Source organism: Colobus angolensis, unplaced genomic scaffold, assembly GCF_000951035.1.
Source record: "Colobus angolensis palliatus isolate OR3802 unplaced genomic scaffold, Cang.pa_1.0 Scaffold342, whole genome shotgun sequence".
Classification (NCBI taxonomy): Eukaryota; Metazoa; Chordata; class Mammalia; order Primates; family Cercopithecidae; genus Colobus; species Colobus angolensis.
The window spans coordinates 1,482,501-1,488,678 of NW_012116733.1; positions in this window are offsets into that span (position 1 = coordinate 1,482,501).

Genomic DNA, 6,178 nt, shown 5'->3' on the forward strand with positions numbered 1-6,178 from the left:
CTTTTCTCCTTCTCCCCTTCCTCTTTCATCTCCTCTTATTATTATTATACTTTTTTCTTGATATAAAACAGCACTGTATTAGATGCCAAATCTTTAGAAATTAGAAGTTCTGACCACATGCAGTGGCTCCCGCCTGTAGTCCTAGCACATTGGGAGGCCGAGGCAGACAGATCACCTGAAGTTAGGAGTTCGAGACCAGACTAACCAACATGCCAAAACCCTGCCTCTACTAAAAATACAAAAATTAGCCAGGCGTGGTGGCGTGCACCTGTAATTCCAGCTACTGGGGAGGGTGAGACAGGAGAATTGCTTGAACCTGGGAGGTGGAGATTGCAGTGAGCCGAGATCACACCAGGCACTCCAGCCTGGGCAACAGAGTGAGATCTGTCTCAAAAAGAAAAAAAAAAAAAAAGAAGTTCTGTGTTCTAAAACAAGTATTGCTACCACCTGCACTACTGAGAAAGTCCCTTAAATTACCTGAACCTCAGTTTCATCAGTTGTAATTAAATAACTGTGAATTAACTCAATCTAGTTCACTCTATCAAAAGTATCATAAATAATAACTATAATTTTAAAAGATATTGAATTTACATACACTTAGTTTTAGTGAAAAAATATTAGCTGTTACCATTATTGTCATTTCAAGCTAATCACTGTATTAGAACACACTGTCATCCTTTAAAAGTGCCCAATAGCCCATCTGAAATGGTCATTTCCTGTCTATCTATCCATCCATCTACCATCTGTCAAATACATATATTTTTTTAATTTTAAGAATCAGGCAGCCTCCTGAGCCAGAGTTGGCTAAAAGAGACTCCCTCCAATTCTTATAATTTAACTTTTCTCATTCTTTTTTGATCTTATTATTAAATTTTCACAGATTGAAGAACAGAGACATCTTACTTATCTCCAATCTCACAATACACATTTGTACTAACCATTTGGTACTGTGTGATACACATAAGATTCTGTTTCGATTCTGAATTGCCACAAAAATTTGATATGTATTTAAATTGGGGAATATTAAATTTTATTTAAATGTGGTTGATATTAGCTTCTTCAGAGCAGGTATACCTTTTTATATCACAATAGTATCATGCACAGGGCTTCTTACATAGTATCTCTCCAAAAATGTCTAGTTATTAATGTTGGCCAAATTACCCAGTGTTGACAATTCCATACCCCAGCAAATGTTGCAGTTGGTTGATGTTTATGACGTTAATCAGAAGTCTTCTCTATTTCTGCAAGAAGGCTATTTTGAGAGAGAAAGAAGTGAACTCAATGATAAGCCTACTGATGCTTATTATAATTTTCACTGTTTATGTAGAACTTCCTGGAACTCATGAGTATTTCCAGAGATGTCCAGTTATGTTATACTTTTTGATGAAGATGACTGAGGGCTGAGGAAATGAGGCTTTCCAAGAGTTTCTGGCAATGAGATTTACCCTCAATCTGCTGGCACCCACCTGATTATAGCTTGGCCATGTCTTTCCTTCTCATTTATCCCCTGTGATTATAACAGGGTAAAACAACAAAGAATTCTGTACTGTCAGCCACAGGAAGTAAAAATGGAGCATAAATATTTTTCATCTGCCAAGTAAGTATTTTTATTCCATGGGCATAGTGTTTTTGTATTTAAAATGACAGATCCTGTCACAAAGGGTCTTAATATTATATTGAAAAGATATCTGTATTACAGCAGAGGTTAAAAAACTCATTTATTTATAAGACTCTCAGGTCCTGGAGAGGTCTTCTGCCTCTTTCTCCCTGCAGACAGTTAATATCATTGAAAATAAAAAGCTATTATATTATATGACAAGGCACAGTGGTATTAAAAACAAACACAGGCTGGCTGGTGCCAGAAATGTGCTCCAATGCTGGTAAACTGTTGGCTCTAATTGGAGAAAAAGTAGATGTGGGGATTTTTGTTTTGTTTTGTTTATTTCTGCTTTTTTTTTTTTCCCTCCCAGCTATTTTTGTATTTTTCCATGCAGATCTGGTTCATTAAAAAGATACACAAATAAGTTACATAACTTAAAGCAGGATTTATTCCATGGAGTTTCCAGGTTAAGAAAAAATTAAAACCACTAAAGAGTAGATAAAGGATGAGAACCGACCATGCAGCCAGCTGGCAGGATGGCATGTCTTTAAAATGCCACAGAAAAGCTCACAATTTTAGAAAGGCAAGGTGCAATAAACCAGAAGTGCTGACTAAAATAAAAAGGGAGGGCTACTCACTCCTCTGCAGCCATTGTGGTCTTTTATTACCTTTATCCCTGAAGCTTTGGAGCTTAACTGAAAAAGTAAGAGGGCCCGTGGACTGACACACTGTACTTCCTAAATACAAGGTCCATCATGTGATATAGAAGCATTTTCACCTCACGTCAGACACATACTAGGGGTTCCTCCATAGGGTTCCACAGATGTTATGACTGAGCAACTGGCTCACCAAATGAAGCCAATGGCAGCTGGTCTTGTTGAAGTAAAGACCATGGAGCAAACGGGCCTCAGGAACTGAGTGGGGCTAGGACCCACTGCCATAGACTATAGGTTATTGTATCAGTCACCTGAAAGCACGTTAGTAAACCTGTCCAGAAGAAAAAGAATGCAGAGCCAAAGTGCAATTCAGTGAAAAAATAGCCTCACTATTCTACCCAAGAATACAGCTAATAGGAGAAAAGGGTATGTTTGATCCCTTATGAAAAATTACATTTAACTTTTCTTCTCTAAGCCAAGGTTCATAACAGGTGAAGAAGAAACTGCTGGAGTGTGGTGATAATTTCATTTTTTAATTTGTCTTCTCTGCTCTAGGCATTCTTCAACTCAAAGCAATGTTTTCAGCTTTGTTCATTCTTTTTTTTTATGTTTGAAGGAAAACCAACTTTGATCAAGGATTTTTATCAGTCAAGACCACGGACCAACTTGGATCAGTTCATTCAGCAAGGATTTACCTAATACTGCTGAAGACAGGGTGTTGCACAAAGACGATGAGGAATCCACAGCCCCTATCCTTAAAGAACCCACTATCGAGGAGGGAGAATAGGATTATGCGTAATAGAGTCTCAAACGCAGTGCCATTGAAGGATACACAGAATCAGAAAAGTGTGAGACATGGAGAGACACACAATTTTACTTAAAATATAATTATGTTTGTGTTTGATAATTATCTTAAAAGTTCCAGGAATATCTAGTCTTTTGAATGCCAACCTAGTTATCAATGCAGTTGTTCCTTGATATCTGGGAAGTTTGGTTTCAGGAGCCCCTGCAGATATCAAAATCTGCGAATGCTCATGTCCCTTATATAAAATGTCATAGTATTTGTATATAACCTACACGCATCCTCCCATACACATTAAATCAGCTCTAGATGACTTCTCATACCTAATAGAATGTAAATGCTGTGTAAATAGTTGTTCTACTGTATTGTTTAGGGAATAATGAAAAAGAAAAAAGCCAGTATGTAGTCGGTACAGACACTACCATCCATTTTTTTTTGGCGAATATTTTTGAGGCAAAGTTGATTTAATCTGTGAATGCAGAACTTACACATACAGAAGACAGACTGTATATACTAATGTAAGCACAAGCATTTTTTTTTTAATTCTAAGGATAAATTGATATGTAAATGAGCTTTGTTTATTTAGAAAATCTGGGCATGAGAGACAATGCTTATTAATCTAATCAGTGTAAAATTTATTCTATAAACATTTCCTCAAAGTGCAGTGTTAAAAAATCCGTCACAGAAAAGGTGCAAAATGTTTATTTTCAGAGATCTGAAATGATGATACTTGGCCAGAGCTTACACCATTCACAGTTAACTAGCAGATATTATGGAGAAGGGAGATAGAACTAACACAGGATTTGTGTGTTTGACTGTGATAAAACTGTTTCTAAAAACTTTCCTTCATTAGTCTTCTTGACCATAAAGAGAGATTTCTTGAGGTCATACGTGTGTGCTTACATATCACTTAGAATCTGAATAACTGATAAGTAATAAGTGATACAGAAGGCTTCTTCCACAATTTCATGTGCTTTTTTTTTTTTTTTTGGTATTTTCTTCTCTCAATATGACTGCCGATAATACAACCTTCAAAGAAAACTAGGTCTCTTTTTCCTTTATAGTTAAATACTACTGCCAATGTTATTTTTGACATATTTGAGAATGGCTGGACATTGACATTGGACTGTGAACATGTGGCTGAGATGAGTTTCTAACTGGGGGCCTCACTAGCAAGAATTCTAGTTTCCTGTTCAGTTTGCATGAACCTCTTCCTGAAGTAAACTTCCATAATGTTTCTGATATGATATGAACTACATATTTTGCTGCTTTTAAAATTTTGTCTCTAGTGGTTTATAACTTTTTTATGTGGAAACCCTACATGGTCAACCTACAAAGGAGAGCCAAAGATTTCTTTCTTCATATCTCTGTGTGTCTCTTTTGGGAATAAGCCCAAAAGAGGTGCTACGTGTGTCATTGGAAATAAATAATCGGCCTTATGGAAAGAAGATAGCTGAAAGGTAGTATGTGCATGGCATGAAGTTATCAGGATGTGGTTTTACTCACAATGGGCTTGACTTTTCAATGCACCCCAACAAGCATTAATGGAGTGCCTATGATGTAGAAGGCACTGTGTCATGAATTGTGTCAGGGGTAGGATACAAGCACAAAGAAAATTACGTCTCTTACCAACCAGGATTTTCCATTTAATTGGGAAAAAGCCATAAATTAAAACAGCACAACTATCTCCAAACGCCCTCACATGCAAAGAGAACTATCATTATTTAACACCCAAAGCCATAAAATATTATGGTTGGAGGCAAAGGGAGATAAAAATCCCAAAGGGGATAGTTTTAGCGAGACATTCAAAAACTACTAGACAAAGACACTTTCTACAAAGTAAAAGTCAACATATCGTGAAAAGGGGGAGGGGAGAATATAGGCAACAATTGGCATGATTAGCTCAAATGGTGCTAGAAATCTGTATGTTTGACATATTCTAAAATTTTATTAGTTTTTATTTCACTGTTTGTTAACCTATAAGCAATGTCACCCATGACTGACTTGGCTGTAGAAATATTCTGTGTTTTGACTAATTGCTTTGTCAGGTTTGTTTCCTGGGGATACAGACTTCTGTTTTTAATAGTCTATATTTAAGCTATCCCAGAGATGGTATATTGTGTCAAAACAACCTAATAGAATGGTTCACTTTTTTCCAAGAGGCACTCCCCCCAGACTTAGGTATTCTTTCTGGCCACATCTACATATATACAAATGTTTTTAACATTTAGAATATGCTAATATAGTAAGCAACAGTTCAATAAAGCAAATGGTCAGAGATCAATCTGATGCAGAGTTCAGATGCTTGGATAACAGAGCTGGCAGTTTCATGGTCTTTCTCTCTCTATTTTAAGTTCCTTTAGAGACCAAATGAGATAAATTGCTATCTGGCCCACTGCTTGGGGATAAACATTAAATGGTTTATCTGGGCAACCCAATCACCTCCAGCCAGAGCAGAGAATTGGCCTAAATAATGAAGGTGTGTGTCATTCATCTCTTTGTCTGGCTCCTGGTAACCTTGACAGGAATGAGTGGAGACATGCTGATTTGTATACACTCAATAATTCAAGGTGTTTGCTTATCTTTCCTTGTCAGATGCTGCTCATTCCAAGTCTATGTTACCATCTAATTAGCCTTTTTTTTTTTTTTTACTTTGCTTTTTCACATAGGCTTTCTTTTTTATTTCATGAATTTAATTTGCAACCTGTCTTGCTGTCATCAAATGTCACACTTATTTCATTTGTTAATATGTTTATTCGTTTTTTATTCATATTCTTGATATAGCTTCCCCCCTTTTTGATTCACCCTCAATGTAATAATCAGTTTGATTTTGTTTTCTAAAATATAAATGAAACATCATACTAAAAACATCATTCCTCAGCTTCACTTACCAAAATCACGTGACACATATTTTTGCCTCTGAATTCTTTCTCTGGCTTATTTTCATCAGTTTTTCTGGCATTTAGTGCTCTTTATAGAATCCTAAGTGCTTGTTTTTTCACTGTTTGAGGTCTGCTACCAGTTTTTGTATGTGAAAATACTAAAGCTGCTTATCAATATTCCTAGCTCTTCTCTTTCTGTGCCATCAAAGGGTTGGTCCCTTCCTAAATCTTTGGGCTT